The sequence below is a fragment of the Ambystoma mexicanum genome, chromosome 5p, assembly GCF_040938575.1.
Source record: "Ambystoma mexicanum isolate Mex_15411 chromosome 5p, UKY_AmexF1_1, whole genome shotgun sequence".
Lineage (NCBI taxonomy): Eukaryota > Metazoa > Chordata > Amphibia > Caudata > Ambystomatidae > Ambystoma > Ambystoma mexicanum.
This window is the reverse complement of record NC_090930.1, coordinates 376,991,368-377,011,740: the sequence shown is the minus strand read 5'-3', so window position 1 is coordinate 377,011,740 and position 20,373 is coordinate 376,991,368.

The following is a 20,373-nucleotide window of genomic DNA, read 5'->3' as shown; positions in this document are numbered from 1 at the left end:
AACCTTTTTTGATATTCGATCTGTCTTGCGGACGGCGCGCATGTCTGCGACCCGCGCACAAGAACCCCGATATAAGACCACGCCCTAGAGCGCATTCTCATTGTGTTTCTGACTATTCCACAGAGCACACTGCATTTTGCAGCATACTTTGCAGATTTTTGAGATTTCCATCTCCAAGCCTATGACATCCATGGCTCGACTATTACCACATGGTGCTACATCTACCTCAGCACCACCCCCACCCCCTCCACCACCACCATTTCCCCAAGGGCCTGAAGAGGGGAACAGAAGTGAGAATACAGAGGAGGAAGAAGAGGATGATTAGAATGAGCTAGAGGAAATCCCTACTACCCGCCCTCGGCGTGAATCTTGGGTGTGGTGATTGTTTACCGTTCATGGAAACGGTCCTAAGTCTCATGCGAACCGTGTCACCTGTAATGAGTGCAAAATGGTACTCAGTCGCGGGAAGCATGGTTCGTATAGCTTTGGGACCACTACCATGAAGCGACACGTGCACTCATTCCACACTGGGGCCATTCGCAAGGTTGTACCTTGCGAGAAGAGTAGTAGGTTGATTGCCTCTACTTCATCCTCCGTTCCTGATCCTGTCACCACAAGGAACACCTCTGTGGGACAGCGTCTTCCTCAAGCTGCCTCACAGGCCATACAGAATTCCGATGACCCTTACCTTTCGAGGGTCACAGTTGTATGGGTGTACTGTGACACAGTACTCTGCAGGGGAGAACGACTTCTGAGTGCTTTTGAGACGATCGTCTCAGAGCACCAGAAGACCTGCTCACTACCCAAATAAAACCCACTCTACATCTTCCTCTCTCAGCTCGCCCTTTCTTATCCCTGTGGTTGGTGTTCCCCTCCCTTTACCCTCCTTTCCCTCCTCTCCTAGTGTGTCGTGTATAAAAAACAACAAAAAAAATACAAAATAACAAAACTAAAAAATAAAAATAAGGCTCTTTTCAGAGCCGCCTTTCACAGTTAAAAAATAGAAGTAAAGATACATAAAGCATAGCCATTTCCATTTCGTGAAAGTCCGCGGACAGTCTGCAAACAGAAAAACAATTACATTGCTACCCTATTGAAACCAATGCATTTTTCTCTAACAGGAAGTGGTGGCTCTGAAAAGAGCCTTTGGGAGGTGTTTGAATGTAAAACATTTTAACTACGTAAGACGTACTTCAAAACGAATGCTGTATTTTAAAAAAAACTCGCAATGCATTTTGTACATTTCTCAGAAAAATCTGATTGCCAGCATAAGTAAGATGGACTCCATCTTTGTGAAAAATGTATGTACTACGAAACAAAATATTTTCATTGTTAAAAGAGTACATGCCAAAATCTCTTAGGAAGGCACAAACAGCCTTATTAACATTACGCCTTGCTTTCTCCATTTGTGGACCACATGAGAAAGAACGAAGCCACACTTGTCTCTGCGCAATCCGTGTAAAAATTATTTTAGAGTTTGGAAACATGTCCATTATCTTCTAAAGTCCTTCTTTCATTGCAAATTGCAAAGAAATTCCAGACACATGTCCTAATCTGTTCCCTCCACAATGAATTACAATTATGTCTGGATGTTCCTCTATCTTCAAAGTTGCACAGAGAGGTAGCAAGTCCAACCACTTCATTCCACGCACTCCATTCCAGTGCACTTCCACATGTGGGAATCCAAGATCTATAGATACTCCACAGCTTTCTGCATGCACCTTCAACCAAGTCTCCCTAAATCCATACAATCTGTGTTTTGAAACACTCAGCCATAGCTATCTGTTCTTCTCTCTGCAAAAAAAATATCTGAGAAAACCTCTCCTAGCACAACACACTCACTAAACTTTACTGACCAATCCCTTGCTTCATCCAATCTCATTTCCATACCTCCCCTCCCCAAATTCCCCGGATGTAATACGCAGTGTCCTAGAACTACCGCCATGTCCGCTAACGTATCGTAACATGTACAGCCCTTCTACCATTTCGATTTCACTCTCTGTGCCATTCCCTCATTGGATGTAGCTAAGCAATCACATGACCATCCACCAATCAAATCCAATAACTCTACATGTAACTGCATCATCATAGAGCAGCACTACAAATGTACGGTGTATCTCTCGGAGTACAGGTCTCATACCATTGACAACCACGATCTACGAGAAATACTATACAAATCTGCAATATTTCTACTTGCAGCTTGGTCCATATCCATATACATGAACAGAAAGTACAGGTATGCATATTTTCTACACAGTACATGAACACATTTTCTAACTGACTTTTACCTTCTATAATCTGAAAAATGAATGGACGATCATTGTTTCATTGTCCTAAAATGACCTGTCACTTACAAACCTTTATATCATTTAATTTCTACATACACACACACACACATGCAAAACTATTAAACTAACATTTTCGAAATAAAATATATACACGACATATAATCACACAAAATAACATACACACTCGATGATCAAATCTCAAACAATAATATTTGTACAAACACATAATTGGTTTTAATTTTTTTCGTTTATATAAGTACTTACATATATTTATATAGGACAAGCAGACTATGACATTCACTCACTGTTACGTGCAAAAGCAGGCTATGACAATGACTCACTAGTACGTGTAAAAGCTTAGTTACAAGAATAGTGGTATACGTTGGTAGATTATGAATTCCACAAACCATAGTAAAGATATTTTCTTTCCTACTCTTAGTCATAATATAGTTTTAATGGTTTTCAGGAAGGCACTGAGCATTTCAATTTAAAAAAATCTATGTCTAAAATGAAAACAGTGCTAGATAGCAACCAAATTACTAATTTCTTTCTTTTACAATTGCAGTGAAGCCCATTCTCCTGAATAGAAGCAGCCGATTTTGATTTACAAAGAACAACTAAGAAGCAAACTACTCATTTTTGAAAAAAAAGTAAGTAGATTGTTACCATAATATTTGAATTTTAACTCACACGCACTGTACGGTGCATTCATGGTATTTCTGTGCCTAAAAATAGAGATTCTGCACCATTCTGACCAAAAATCCCCCCGTCTTAAACAGTGATCTCCTGTCAGAATGGCCCTCAAATTCCTATTTTTCGGCACACAAATTACCCAACTCAGCCGCTAGAATGTAGATGTTGTAGAACAAACAACTGTTTTAATTGTATAGCTTTACCTATATTATTTATTCTTCTCCACACCACGGCTTACTTTTTTCTGTCATCTGAACCCCAGTTTGTAACACATTAATTGAAGAATACCCATCCCTGGTAGTTCAACTTCCCAATTCACAATCACACACCATTACATACATCTTTATCATCTTACTCAAACAATCATGCACACAACACACATGCATTGCAGAAAACCCCAACCCATACCTTCTGTATTTTTTTCAAAAGACGCTACAGAATGCCCACCAAAAAGCAACTCCGTAGAAAGGGACGCAGAAGTAGAGCAAATGAAAAGAAAAGTCTCCAACATAAACACCCATCTATAGCAGAATTTGTAAAAAACGTCGAAACACAACAGCTAATACAGTCATGTTGTGAAACAGAAGAAGTTTCTAGTGCAAAAACTTTACCTCCTCCATCACAAAGTAAAACGACCCAAAAAACTATTAACAGAAAATCAACTATCACTACAAATAAAACGTCTTATATAAATCTTGATATAGTAGAAAGTAAGCATACCAAGAAAAGTATATTAGCCAAAATGTTCCGTCACAAAGTCCTTCAAAATCTGATAAAAACTGGAGAGAAACCAGGTTCAACACTTCAAACCTATCGTAGGAAAGTAATCTTAGAAGCGTTGATAAACAGTGCAATTCTTCTCAAAAGAAACATATTTATTGTTGTGTTAAACAGAATTAAACCACTAACAAAACTAATAACTAAACTTCAAAAAAGACTTCTCAATAAACGAAATGTGAACAGAAATAATTTCTTAAATATCTGTGGAGGTGAATGGAGTCACACTACAAGCACAGAACCATACTTTAATGAAGAAGCATACAAACAAAAGCAAACAAATGCAATTGCCATACATAGCAGTGGTCGAGGTTATGAAAAAGTTAATAATACCATAATGGAACAAGAAGTACTCCTTACAAAAATATGCCCTGAAAACGTAGATTTCCCCCTCCATTCAAATGAATCAGAACATCTAATTTACACATGGCCATGCACGTCAATGTGTAACATTCCCAAAAAAATGTTCCAATCTTTACGCCTATTCCTCAATCAATATGTGAAAAGCAAAGACAAAATCAAAATTAAAATACTGCAAAGTATGGATGCTTGTCCAGTACGCAGGCACACAGGACTACAAGGACATTCGTTGGCCTGCATATCAGGAGCTACTTGCAAAACAACCTTCCATGATATCAAAAGGATATCAACACATCATGCAAGTATAAGAAATCTAGTTTATAAACTGTATTATGCAAAAAGTCCTGCTTTAGCACTAGCCAATTTAAATAACATTCTTCTACATGGTACACCAAAAGACCTACTAGAAGAAATCGAGTATATACAGAGAAAATATTTTGGAAATGAAACCCACTTACAAGATGAAATAGCTGTCAACCAACTTCGTAACAAATCTGCACATGGCAACCTTTCACTACACACATACAAAAAAGAAATACTAAAATTTCAAAGCACTTCAGCTGAAGTATCATACCGCGTGTGTGTATGTTGCCGCAGAACGTGTTATAAAAGTAACACAAAAACTATAGACCTTTCATACAAAATAGAAGACAATGAAGATTCTAAATGGTTTGAATTAGCTCTCTACCTTATAGCAGAAAACAAATACGAAATAACTGACCCAATAATACTTTGCAGTTACTGCACTACCAAACTTGACAACAACCAAACTCCTTCACGTGCTATCTCAAATAACTTGGAAATACATCCACTACCAAAACTTCTTCAACAACTTAATTTATATGAGAGCATCATAATTCAAACAGTTCATCCATTTCAAGCAATAATACGCCTTCAACCAAAAACTTCAAAATTACGTCCCTCAGAATTAGTGAAAAGTATTCGTGGAAAAGTAGTGTATTTACCATTAGATCTAAAAGAAAATGTGCACACTCTAGGAGTGCAACGTCCAATGCAACAATCTTTAATTATCTTGGTAAATGGAGTACCTACAAAAGACAAAAAACAGCTGGTAGATTTACATAAAGTTAGAGAAACCCTGCAATATCTCAAAGAGAATAATGATTATTACAAAGAAATTAATATCAAAGAAAACTTGAAAGATACAACTGAAATAATTCAAGAAACACAAGAAACTGGTCAATTTAAGCTCCTAGATTCTGCTACAATAGCAAACACTTTAGACCATTATACAATTCACCCATTGCACTCCAATGACACCATAGAAGATGCACTGGAAACATACCAAATGCGTCAAACAAAAGGATCACCAATCAGCATATGGGAAAAAAATATAGAAGCACGTGCTTTTCCTCTACTCTTTCCTACTGGCAAAGGAGGAAGATACGATGATAGACCTGTTCAAATATCAGCATCAGAATATCGCTCATTACAAATGTATTCTGAAGATCCCAGATTTCGACAAAATGTGGAATACATATTCCACCTACTCTTTGAAAGTGAACTAGCAACTTTATGTTACGGAGTTGCACACATATTAAAATCAGGATCACACTTTCAAAATATGACAGCCACACAATTATTACAAAAAGTTCAACAAAAAGATGAGGTTTTACAGACAAATCTTACAAATCTATTAGCAAATATGCGAGGTACTAAAGAGTACTGGTTTCGACGCCATGGAGATGTACGTTGTATGATCAGAAACCTTGGCCCACCCACTTGGTTTGTTACATTAAGTTGCGCAGAATATACATGGGAAGATTTACATGCTTTCCTACGCATATCAAAGGAAAACAAAACAAACATAGATATACTAACACCTGGAGAACTTTGTTCTCAGGATCCTGTTAATGTTTCTAGATATTTTCACCATCGCTTCATTGCTATGCTACATTTTATTTGTAATAAAACTGTTCCTCCCCTTGGAGAAGTGCAACACTTCTTTTGGAGAAAAGAATACCAAGCCAGAGGAGCGCCACATGTCCACATGCTTTTATGGATTAAAGATGCTCCTAAATTTGGTCAAGACAGTGATGCCACTGTTTTACAGTTTATTGAAAAATATGTCACTTGTGAAATTCCATCAGAATCCACAAATAGTGATCTTCATGCAAAAATCTTACAATTCCAAAGACACAAATGTGGCAAATATTGTCGTTGCAAATACAAAAACAAAGGGAAATACTACACCAAATGCCGATTTGGTTTCCCTAGACCAGTTACAAATAAAGGTCAAGTGAACAACCTCATGTCTTCAGTTAGACATAGTGTTAAAGGTAAGTCACCTAAAAATACATATTGCATAACAAGAAAAGAAGAAGAAAAATATATCAATGATTACAATGCAATCATTGCCCACTTGTGGAATGCAAACATAGATGTGCAGTACATTGCAGACAATTGTACTGCAGTTGCACGATATGTCACAGCATACTTAACCAAATCAGAAAAGACAGAGCTCCAAGACCTCTGGAATGACCTGTCATCAGATAAAACAGTGTCTCAGAAATTAAACAGCTTGGGCATAAAAATGCTGTCCCATAGAGAATGTGGATCATATGAAGCAGCTGATCGATTAACTGGTACTGCATTGTATGGTAAATCTGCAAATATAGTATGGCTAAGTCTTGGTCCAGCTAAATCTAGAAAAATATTTCAAAAATCATACAAAGATATAGAAACAATAGCCAAACATGATCCCAACAGCCAAGACATTTTAAAAAACAATTTATTGGACACATACTACCCAAACAGGAGTACCACTTTGGAAACCATGTGTCTATACCACATAGCCCAAAACTACACATACAAAAATAATATAAAACCTGATGAGCAAAACCGTAAATACAAAGTGACAAACTGTGATGGCAGCTTAGTAAAACTCACCAAACCAAATTTAATTAATCATATCAAATTGTCATTAAAAACTCCTCAACATAAAGAAATATATTACATGTCCCTGCTACAACTCTTCAAAACATGGAGAAAAGAAGAAGAAATACTAGATACCTATGACTCATATGAAGACGCTTTCAAAGCCAATGAAAGCAGTATAACTGATGTAAACTTTGCACAGTAGAAAACAATGTTGCACAATGAACAGCAACACAAAGAGGAACTCCAGGCCCAACTAGATAAGGACACTCCTGACAGTAGTCAACCTTCTGTCACAGGAAGCCAAGAACCACTGGGAGAACCACTAATAACAAATGAGGCAGAATTAGCTATGATAGAAGTAGAAAACACCATGTGTAACTATAAGATAAAGAAGACTTAACTACACTACAATCAAAACTAAACAAAGAGCAACGTAGCATTTTTCAAGAAATAACAAAAGAAATTGCACATGGTGTGCAACATGAAAACAAAGAATGCACCTGCCAAAATTACAAACCTATATTATTGTATGTCAGTGGTGAAGCTGGTTCTGGCAAAACATTCCTAATCAAAATCATCAGTAAGTTCCTTCAACAATTGACAAACAACAACTGTCAGCTGTTGTCACTGCCCCCACAGGTTTAGCTGCCTACAACGTAGGTGGTGTCACTTTACACCGATTACTACTCCTGCCAGTAGAACACCAAAACAAGTTAGATTATTACAAACTTTCTGCAGAAGCTGCAATGGAAGTATGCAGAGTATTGAAACAAATGAAAATGCTACTAATAGATGAAGTGAGCATGGTGTCCAACCTAATGTTGGCTTTGATTCACCTCAGATTACAAGAAGTACTCAAAACAAACTATGAAGAGCTATTTGCAGGAAAACACATCAACCTTTGGCAACATTTCCAATACAGAGAATTAACAGAAAACATGCAGCAATCTGCAGATCTCACTTATGCCAACATTTTAAAAAGTATCAGAGTTGTTATACTTTCTAAAGAAGCAGAAGCAATATTGAAAACCCGGCACATTAATGCACTTTATGGCGATAATGCATGTGCTACAGATGTTATGGAACAATTAGCCCACAAAAATGTCAATTTTATGGCCTTAATGCCAACTCTTGCAAGCTGTTTCAAATTCAATGAAATCATGCTAAGTAAAGAAATGCAACCAATCATGGAAATTAGCACCACAGACAAACTAGATGTACATGGTATGACACTACCCATGTGTGACCAAGCCACAACAAGACTAAATAGTTTAGAAAAATCTATCTCAAACACAGCAGGCTTAGAAAAGATATTAAAATTATCCTTAAATTGCAGAGTAATGCTTAAACATATCCTTAACGTGGACCAAGGACTAGTTAATGGAGCACTGGGTACAGTTGTTGGCTTTCAAACATACCCACGCGACAACAAAATTCATTTTGTCAATATACTCTTTGACAAACTTTCAGAAGTAAAAAGGATAGGACGCTCAACAGCTAGATTCCTTCTCTTCAAAGATATGTATGTACGCAGAGAACAATTTTCTCTAACTCTTGCATACGCAGTCACGATTCATAAATCACAAGGTATGTAAGGATATTTGGCGTGTTACAGCACAGAGTACAGCACTACTGCACAGGTAGCAATTTTTTTTTATGCAGCACCACCACATGGGTGTGGTGCATTGCTATATGTGTTACCAGATTAACATGGACATATAAGTAAATACAGGCTATTCAGTCAAAAACGATTTTAACATATAAGATGCAAATCTATTTTTACAGTTAAAAGCACACGTGCACATTCAAAAATGCACACTATTTTTCACCTGAAATGCCTATGGTGCAAGAGACACATTTGAAAATTAATAACTAACATTATTAATAACTAACCTGACTAATAAAACTGCATTTAACATAACCCACTAATAAAAATGTGTCTCCACTGCAGAAATAGGCCTACTCTGAAAGTGAACTTTTAAACGCACATTCATTTTTTTTCTTTTTCTCTGCTGCTCTGTACACATAACTACAGGAAGCCAAGGACTCGAAGGTACAGGAAATCAGTTGGTTACAAATGGTTACTGTAAAAAGGAGCCATTGTGTAGAGAGGGAGGAGATGGCATGATTAATTTCTGAATGGAGCAGCGTCATAGCAAGTATCATGCTAGAGGCAGTGATGAGGGTTTTGCTGGGGGGAGTTTGAAGAGAGGGGGAGGACAGTTGGGATTTGGAGAGCTGGGAGAAGGACCTGTTTAACTGGCTGGAGCATTTCTGCTGCAAAAGCTGAGAGTTCCAGGCAATAACCCCGGTTTGAGAACGAAAGACGCTTGTTTTCACCGGGGTTAATCTTCAAGGGAGCCACATTCAGAAAAAGAACAGCTGAAGAAAACTCAGGCTGAACAGATAAGGTAATTACAGAAGTGTGAGGGCTAAGTGTGTACGAGAATATTCAGTCAGTGTAGGAAAGGAGATTCCTGTGCTTTAATCACATGTTAATGTTGCAAATTGAGTTCTTGTCTCTGCCACTCTCTTTTCAGTGTATCACAAACAATGCTGTTACTGTGCTATTTTATTTATTTCTGTAAAGAGTGAGATCGTGTTTAAATGCAACTTTTATAATACACAAAAATATTTGAAAGCAGGCGGGTGGTGTGTTTTATATTTACCAAAGCAGTGCTGATGATGTGGGGAGATGTTTAGACAGTGCAATTGTCATTTTCAAGGTAGCTAAACATCAAATTTGGTTGCAGCCATGAGCACAATGTAATTCAGTATGAGCAGTTATATCTAACTGTGTGTGTTGTAGTTTGTCGGAGGTCTATGAGTCGGCAAAAAGGGAGGCCCGGGACATAGTTCACTACCGTATATAAGATAGTGAAAATACCACATGATAGCTCGCTGCCGTAGATAAGACAGAAATTGCCCATGGTGGCACACTAAAAATGAAAATGTGGTGTTCCAGAAATGCAAGCCTGAGGTCTCTCTAGTGATTACACGAAAAATCTAAGCAGAAAATAAGGGATTCTGGATATTGGGGCCACAAATAAAACAAGGGAATTATGCTCACCAAAATACCACCAACCACGCATACCAACCATGCATACCAAATACACATGTCTGGGTGCTGAAACAATGCATGTCCACTGTATTATTGTTGTACATGGCCCAATCTGAATACAAGGAGTGATTGTTGCTAAGTTATTTTTCGGCGGTAAGAAAATACCGTCAGGCCCCAAATCTCCACAAAATACCCTACTGGTCTTACCCTAGACAAAGCAATGATAGATATTGGTAGCACAGTCTTTAAAGAAGGCATGAGCTATGTAGCACTATCACGCTTACGTACACTTGACGGTCTATTTCTAATCAACTTTGATGCAAGTAAAGTAAACGCTGACATTCCTTGCATTTTAGAATACAATAGACTTCGCTCACTATACACCCCCCATCTAAACACATATTCGCTCACATACACCCTCCATCTATATACACATGGGTGTGGTGCATTGCTATATGTGTTACCAGATTAACATGGACATATAAGTAAATACAGGCTATTCAGTCAAAAACGATTTTAACATATAAGATGCAAATCTATTTTTACAGTTAAAAGCACACGTGCACATTCAAAAATGCACACTATTTTTCACCTGAAATGCCTATGGTGCAAGAGACACATTTGAAAATTAATAACTAACATTATTAATAACTAACCTGACTAATAAAACTGCATTTAACATAACCCACTAATAAAAATGTGTTTCCACTGCAGAAATAGGCCTACTCTGAAAGTGAACTTTTAAACGCACATTCATTTTTTTTCTTTTTCTCTGCTGCTCTGTCCACATAACTACAGGAAGCCAAGGACTCGAAGGTACAGGAAATCAGTTGGTTACAAATGGTTACTGTAAAAAGGAGCCATTGTGTAGAGAGGGAGGAGATGGCATGATTAATTTCTGATTGGAGCAGCGTCATAGCAAGTATCATGCTAGAGGCAGTGATGAGGGTTTTGCTGGGGGGAGTTTGAAGAGAGGGGGAGGACAGTTGGGATTTGGAGAGCTGGGAGAAGGACCTGTTTTCCTGGCTGGAGCATTTCTGCTGCAAAAGCTGAGAGTTCCAGGCAATAACCCCGGTTTGAGAACGAAAGACGCTTGTTTTCACCGGGGTTAATCTTCAAGGGAGCCACATTCAGAAAAAGAACAGCTGAAGAAAACTCAGGCTGAACAGATAAGGTAATTACAGAAGTGTGGGGGCTGAGAGTGTACGAGAATATTCAGTCAGTGTAGGAAAGGAGATTCCTGTGCTTTAATCACATGTTAATGTTGCAAATTGAGTTCTTGTCTCCGCCACTCTCTTTTCAGTGTATCACAAACAATGCTGTTACTGTGCTATTTTATTTATTTCTGTAAAGAGTGAGATCGTGTTTAAATGCAACTTTTATAATACACAAAAATATTTGAAAGCAGACGGGTGGTGTGTTTTATATTTACCAAAGCAGTGCTGATGATGTGGGGAGATGTTTAGACAGTGCAATTGTCATTTTCAAGGTAGCTAAACATCAAATTTGGTTGCAGCCGTGTGCACAATGTAATTCAGTATGAGCAGTTATAACTAACTGTGTGTGTTGTAGTTTGTCGGAGGTCTATGAGTCGGCAAAAAGGGAGGCCCGGGACATAGTTCACTACCGTATATAAGATAGTGAAAATACCACATGATAGCTCGCTGCCGTAGATAAGACAGAGAGAAATTGCCCATGGTGGCACACTAAAAATGAAAATGTGGTGTTCCAGAAATGCAAGCCTGAGGTCTCTCTAGTGATTACACGAAAAATCTAAGCAAAAATAAGGGATTCTGGATATTGGGGCCACAAATAAAACAAGGGAATTATGCTCACCAAAATACCACCAACCACGCATACCAACCACGCATACCAAATACGCATGTCTGGGTGCTGAAACAATGCATGTCCACCGTATTATTGTTGTACATGGCCCAATCTGAATACAAGGAGTGATTGTTGCTAAGTTATTTTTCGGCGGTAAGAAAATACCGTCAGGCACCAAATCTCCACAAAATACCCTACTGGTCTTACCCTAGACAAAGCAATGATAGATATTGGTAGCACAGTCTTTAAAGAAGGCATGAGCTATGTAGCACTATCACGCTTACGTACACTTGACGGTCTATTTCTAATCAACTTTGATGCAAGTAAAGTAAACGCTGACATTCCTTGCATTTTAGAATACAATAGACTTCGCTCACTATACACCCCCCATCTAAACACATATTCTGTTCCACAAAAAGTAAAATGTTATAAAAGTAAGATAAATCAAACAGAAATGCAACAGGATGTCACTACAAATCCTCCAAAGAGAGTAAAAGAAAGTAATACTTCATCAAGTACCACAAGCAAAAAAGAATCAATTACGGAAAGTAAACCAAGTACTTCTTCAAAGAATGAAGACATACTCCAAAAAAAGCAGTCAGATACAGAACTACCTGGTCCATTTAAACTCTCAAATATAGTTGGTGTAAGTTGTTATGCAAATGTAGCAATGAATATTCTATTTCAATTACCACCAATTGTTGACATTTACTTACACAGTACAGACCCATTGTGTATGCAAATGTTAGTATTTCACAGAAATGCAGCAAACAATCCTGATAACACATATAGTGCTTATGGAATAAGACAACAATTGGGCTACTGTGCTGAAATGGTGAAATTCACCATAAACTCACAGGAAGATCCATAATGTACTTACTACAAGTACTGGAAAACAAAAACGTACCTATAAATTAAATCTTCCAGATTTCATACATGTGGAAACATACATGCACTCTCTGCAACAATGTGACAGAAGAAAAAATCCCCAATGAACGCTTTGTATATATATATATCAATACCTAATTGTGAATCCATTCCATTTCAGCCACTTGCACAAAATGCAAACCATGGTAGATTATGTTCTACCTGCAATTCAGATAATCGCTCCACGTTACTAATACAAACACATAGTAAATACGTAATACTAATGCTTCTACGTTACAATGCAGATGGTACCAAAAACAACTGCAAGCTGACTGGATTCACACATGGTCACATATCACTTGGTAAGAAAACCTTCACAACAATAGGTATAATCTACCACGCAGGAGCCACAACCAATTCAGGGCACTACAGACTACACTGCATATATAAAAAAGAAATGTGGATGGTTTCAATGTAATGATAGTACCATTACTCTAAAGCAGAGATTACCAGCAAATCTTACAAACGTTTATTTAATGTCCTTAAAACCAGAATTTGATAACTAAACTGTACTTAACCCCTAAGTAAACTTGTAGCAAAAAAATGTAAACTGTTAGAATATTCCAAAAGCTATCTAACTGGCCAAAGATTCTACAACAACTAATCAGATAAATGAATACCCACAAATTATAGCAAAAAAAAAGACAGTTAGAATACACCAATTGGTATCTAACTGACCCAAAATCTAACAATATCCAAACAGATAAATCAATACCACTAAAATATATCAGGACACTGCGAGAGTTCATAGAACATTTTCAACTTGACAACGAACAATACGTACAGCGTCTTCAGGACACCCCCTACGAACATTTCAGGACAATGCAAGAGTTCTTAGAACACTTCCAACTTGACAACGAACAATACGGACAGCGTCCTCAGAACACCCCATTTTGTTTATTTACGAACATTTCAGGACACCTCGAGAGGTCTTAGAACATTTCCAACTTGACAACGAACAACACGGACAGCGTCCTCAGAACACCACCATTTTGTTTATTTATGAACACTCAAGGACACCGCGAGAGTTCTTAGAACATTTTCAACTTGACAATGAACAATACGGACAGCGTCTTAAGGACACCCCCTATGAACACCGTCCAATCACGTGTTTGCTGATTGGACGGTGTGGAGCGTGAAGCGCGTCAGATTTTCGGTAGCGCCCGCCATCTTGGATTCACGGACTTCCGCGGACAGCGTGGTGAAACTTTGTTCAAAATTTGTATTTAGTAGAGTGTGTTGGTGTGTAGGAGTGTTTGGGGAGGGTGGGAGTGTATGGGATAGGATGAAAGTTGTGTTTTTTTATGTGTTAGACATTCTTTTTGTGTTCGATTTGTCTGTGGACATCACAGGTGTTCTGAAATGTTCTAAATAAACTTAATGGGGGTGTTCTGAGGACTCAATATGTGTCCGTTTTGTTCGCAAGCAAGCTGAAACTGTTCTAAGAACACTTGTGGTATCCTGAAATGTTCGCAAATAAACAAAGTGGGGGTGTCCTGAGGACGCTGTCCATATTGTTCGTTGTCAAGTTGAATGTGTTCTAAGAACACTCGCGGTGTCCTGAAATGTTCGCAAATACACAAAATGGGGGTGTTCTGAAGACGTTGTCGAACACTCGCTGTGTCCTGAAATGTTCGCAAATATGAATGGGGGTTGTGGCTGGCAAGTTGAATGTGTTCTAAGAACACTCGTGGTGTCCTGAAATGTTCGCAAAGAAACAAAATGAGGGTGTTCTGAGGACGCTGTCCGTATTGTTCTCTGTCACATTGAATGTGTTCTAAGAACACTTGCGGTGTCCTGAAATGTTCGCAAATAAACAAAATGGGGGTGTTCTGAAGACGCTTCTAAGACCACTCACGGTATCCGGGGAATGTTCGTAGGGGGTGTCCTGAGGACGCTGTCCATATTGTTCTCTGTCAAGTTGAATGTGTTCTAAGATCACTCGCGGTGTCCTGAAATGTTCGCAAATACACAAAATGGGGGTGTTCTGAAGATGTTGTCGAACACTCGCTGTGTCCTGAAATCTTAGCAAATATGAATGGGGGTTGTGGCTGGCAAGTTGAATGTGTTCTAAGAACACTCGCGGTGTCCTTAAATGTTTGCAAAAAATAAACAAAATAGGGGTGTTCTGAAGACGCTTCTAAGAACATTCGCGGTGTCCGGGGAATGTTCGTAGGGGGTGTCCTGAGGACGCTATCTGTATTGTTCTATGTCAAGTTGAATGTGTTCTAAGAACACTCGCGGTGTCCTGAAATGTTCGCAAATACCCAAAATGGGGGTGTTCTGAAGACGTTGTCGAACACTCGCTGTGTCCTGAAATGTTCGCAATAATGAATGGGGGGTTGTGGCTGGCAAGTTGAATGTGTTCTAAGAACTCTTGCGGTGTCCTGAAATGTTTGCAAATAAACAAAATGGGGGTGTCCTGAGGACGCTGTCCATATTGTTCTTTGTCAAGTTGAATGTTTTCTAAGAACACTCGCGGTGTCCTGAAATGTTCGCAAATAAACAAGATGGTGGTGTTCTGAAGACGCTTCTAAGAGCGCTTGCGGTGTCCTGAAATGTTCGCAAATGAACAAAATGGGGGTGTCCTGAGGACGCTGTCCATATTGTTCTCTGTCAAGTTGAATGTGTTCTAAGAACACTCGCGGTGTCCTGAAATGTTCGAAAATTAACAAAATGGGGGTGTTCTGAAGACGTTTCTAAGAACACTCGTGGTGTCCTGGAATGTTCGTAGGGAGTGTCCTGAAGGCGTAGTCCGTATTGTTCGCTGGTTGAATGTGTTCTAAGAACACTCGCGGTGTCCTGAAATGTTCACAAATAAACAAAATGGGGGTGTCCTGAGGACGCTGTCCTTATTGTTCTCTGTCAAGTTGAATGTGTTCTAAGAACTCTCGCGTTGTTCTGAAATGTTCGTAGGGGGTGTCCTGAAAACGCTGTCCGTATTGTTCGCTGGCAAGTTGAAAGTATTCTAAGAACACTCATAATGTCCGCGGACATTAAAAGTTTCCATAGACCATAGATGAAATGTTTGACTCTATGGATGTGATATGCTGCGATGGTTGTTGCCAGGGCATAGAGTCTTGGGTGCATGGCCATTTGGCCATGCACCCAAGACTGTATGCCCTGGCAACAACCACGCAGCATATCACATTCATATTTGCTTATAACTTTGGGTGAAAAACAAATGTATAAAGAACAAAGGTATTAGATACTATGGATGTGATATGCTGCTATGGTTCTCCTTATTATTGTATACTTACTGTTTGGTCTAGTAACCGGAGTACATATATTTCTTGTTAAATTCTGTGATAAAAGAAAATAGCATGTTAGTATTAGTATTTTGTAATTACTTATTACATTGTATAATCAACACAACATACTTTTTTTTTTTTAGTAGATTACAAATCAGAGTACTGTGCAATTTGCTCAGTTTCTGTATTTGTTGCTAAAATCATTGGGTCTGTGGGAGAAAAAAAATCCATGTTGGATTAAAAAAAAAACTTTTCTGTTATGCTACAGTTTATTTATTTTTTTTTTTTCGGTGTTCACTTGTTTCTGGCTAATGCTTTGTACTTTGGCTTCTTGCATTTTTTGGAGCAGTAACATATTATTTATTTGTTTGGATATTATAAAATTTTGGAGCAGTTAGATACCAATTGGCGTATTCTAACTGTCTATTTTTTTATATATTTTAGTGGTATTGATTTATCTATTTGGATATTGTTACATTTTCGGACAGTTAGATACCAATTGGCGTATTCTAACTGTGTATTTTTTGGTCTAATTTAGTGGTATTCATTTATCTGATTAGTTGTTATAGAATCTTTGAGCAGTTAGATAGCTTTTGGAGTATTCTAACAGTTTATATTTTTTTAACACAAGATACAGTTTAGTTATCAAATTTTGGTTTTAAGAACATCAAATAAGCGTTTGTAAGATTTGCTGGTTATCTCTGCTTTAGAGTAATGGTACTATCATTACATTCAAACCATCCACATTTCTTTTTTATATATGCAATGTAGTGCCCTGAATTGGTTGTGGCTCCTGCGTGGTAGATTATACCTATTGTTGTGAAGGTTTTCTTACCAAGTGATATTTGACCATGTGTGAATCCAGTCAGCTTGCAGTTGTTTTTGGTACCATCTGCATTGTAACGTAGAAGAATTAGTATTATGTATTTACTATGTGTTTGTATTACTGACGTGGAGCGATTATCTGAATTGCAGGTAGAGCATAATCTACCATGGTTTGCATTTTGTACAAGTCGCTGAAATGGAATGGATTCACAATTTGGTATTGATATATATATGAAGCGTTCATTGGGGATTTCTTCTTGTTTCACATTGTTGCAGAGAGTGCATGTATGTTTCCACATGTATGAAATCTGAAAGATTTCATTTATAGGTATGTTTTTGTTTTCCAGTTCTTGTAGTAAGTACATTAGAAATTCTTGTGGATCTTCCTGTGAGTTTATAGTGAATTTCACCATTCCAGCACAGTAGTCCAATTGTTGTCTTCTTCCATAAACACTATACGTGTTGTCAGGATTGTTTGCTGCATGTCTGTGAAGTACTAACATTTGCAAACACAATGGGTCTGTACTGTGTAAGTAAATGTTGTCAACAATTGGTGGTAATTGAAATAGAATATTCATTGCCACATTTGTGTAGCAACTTACACCAACTATATTTGAGAATTTAAATGGTCCAGGTAGTTCTGTATCTAACTGCTTTTTTTGGAGTTTGTCTTCCTTCTTTGAAGAAGTACCTGGTTTACTTCCCCTAATTGATTCTTTTTTGCTTGTGGTACTTGATGAAGTATTAGTTTCTTTTACTCTCTTTGGAGGATTTGCAGTGACATCCTGTTGCATTTCTGTTTGATTTATTTTTCTTTTATAACATTTTACTTTTTGTGGAACAGAATACGTGTTTAGGTGGGGGGTGTATAGTGAGCGAAGTCTATTGTATTCTAAAATGCATGGAATATCAGCGTTTATTTTACTTGCATCAAAGTTGATTAGAAATAGACCGTCAAGTGTACATAAGCGTGATAGTGCTACGTAGCTCATGCCTTCTTTAAAGACTGTGTTACCAATATCTATCATTGCTTTGTCTAGGGTAAGACCTTGTGATTTATGAATCGTGACTGCGTATGCAAGAGTTAGAGAAAATTGTTCTCTGTGTACATACATGTCTTTGAAGAGAAGGAATCTAGCTGTTGAGCGTCCTATCCTTTTTACTTCTGAAAGTTTGTCAAAGAGTATATTGACAAACTGAATTTTGTTGTCGCGTGGGTATGTTTGAAAGCCAACAACTGTACCCAGTGCTCCATTAACTAGTCCTTGGTCCACGTCAAGGTTACGTTTAAGCATTACTCTGCAATTTAAGGATAATTTTAATATCTTTTCTAAGCCTGCTGTGTTTGAGATTGAGTTTTCTAATCTATTTAGTCTTGTTGTTGCTTGGTCACACATGGGTAGTGTCATACCATGTACTTCTAGTTTGTCTGTGGCGCTAATTTCCATGATTGGTTGCATTTCTTTACTTAGCATGATTTCATTGAATTTGAAACAGCTTGCAAGAGTTGGCATAAAGGCCATACAATTGACATTTTTGTGGGCTAATTGTTCCATAACATCTGTAGCACATGCATTATCGCCATAAAGTGCATTAACTTGGGGGTTTCCAATATTGCTTCTGCTTCTTTAGAAAGTATACCAACTCTGATACTTTTTAAAATGTTAGCATAAGTGAGATCTGCAGATTGCCGCATGTTTTCTGTTAATTCTCTGTATTGGAAATGTTGCCAAAGGTTGACATTTCCAATGCTGCCAACAGTTTTACGGCAGAGTTTTTGTACTAATGTTTTAAAAATAGGCTGACCTTTTACTGGTGACAATTGAAGCAGATCTCCAAAAACAATAATGTGTTTTCCTGCAAAGAGCTCTTCATAGTCTGTTTTGAGTACTTCTTGTAATCTGAGGTGAATCAAAGCTAACAACAGGTTGGAGACCATGCTCACTTCATCTATTAGTAGCATTTTCATTTGTTTCAATACTCTGCGTAATTCCATTGTAGCTTCTGCAGAAAGTTTGTAATAGTCTAATTTGTTCTGGTGTTCTACTGGTAATAGTAGTAATCGGTGTAATGTAACACCACCTATGTTGTAGGCAGCTAAACCTGTGGGGGCTGACAGTTTGTTGTTTGTCAATTGTTGAAGGAACTTACTAATGATTTTGATTAGGAATGTTTTGCCAGAGCCAGCTTCACCACTGACATACAGTAGTATAGGTTTATAATTATGGCAGGAACATTCTTTATTTTCATGTGTTACACCATGTGCAATTTGTTTTGTTACTTCTTGAAAAATGCTACGTTGCTCATTGTTTAGTTTTGATTGTAGTATAGTTAAGTCTTCTTTATCTTCATACTGACACATGGTGTTTTCTACTTCTATCATAGCTAATTCTGCCTCATTTATTATTAGTGGTTCTCCCAGTGGTTCTTGGCTTCCTGTTACAGAAGGTTGACTACTGTCAGGAGTGTCGTTATCTAGTTGGGCTTGGAGTTCTTCTTCGTGTTGCTGTTCATTGTGCAACATTGTTTTGTACTGTGTAAAGTTTACATCAATTATAGTGCTTTCATTTGCTTTGAAAGCATCCTCATATGAGTCATAGTTATCTAGTATTTGTTCTTCTTTTCTCCATGGTTTGAAGAGTTGTAGCAGGGACATGTAATATACTTCTTTATGTTGAGGAGTCTTTAATGTCAATTTGATATGATTAATAAAATTTGGTTTAGTGAGTTTAACTAAGCTGCCTTCACAGTTTGTCACTCTATATTTACCTTATTTTTCATCAGGTTTCATATTATTTTTGTATGTGTAGTTTTGGGCTATGTGGTATAGACACATGTTTTCCAAAGTATTACTTCTGTTTGGGTAGTATGTGTCCAATAAATCGTTTTTTAAAATGTCTTGGTTGTTGGGATCACGTTTGGCTATTGTTTCTATATCTTCATATAATTTTAGAACTATTTTTCTAGATTTAGCTGGACCAAGACTTAGCCATACTATATTTTCAGATTTACCATACATTGCAGTACCAGTTAAACGATCAGCTGCTTCATATGATCCACATTCTCTATGGGTGAGCATTTTTATGCCCAAGCTGTCTAATTTCTGAGACACTGTTTTATCTGATGACAGGTCATTCCAGAGGTCTTGGAGCTCTGTCTTTTCTGCTTTAGTTAGGTATGCTGTGACATGTCATGCAACTGCATTAGAATTGTCTGCAATGTACTGCACATCTATTTTTTCATTCCATAAGTGGGCAATGATTGCATTATAATCATTGATATATTTTTCTTCTTCTTTTCTTTTTATGTAATATGTATTTTTAGGTGACTTACCTTTAACACTATGTCTAACTGAAGGCATGAGGTTGTTCACTTGACCTGTATTTGTAACTGGTGTAGGGAAACCAAATCAGCATTTGGTGTAGTATTGCCCTTTGTTTTTGTATTTGCGACGACAATATTT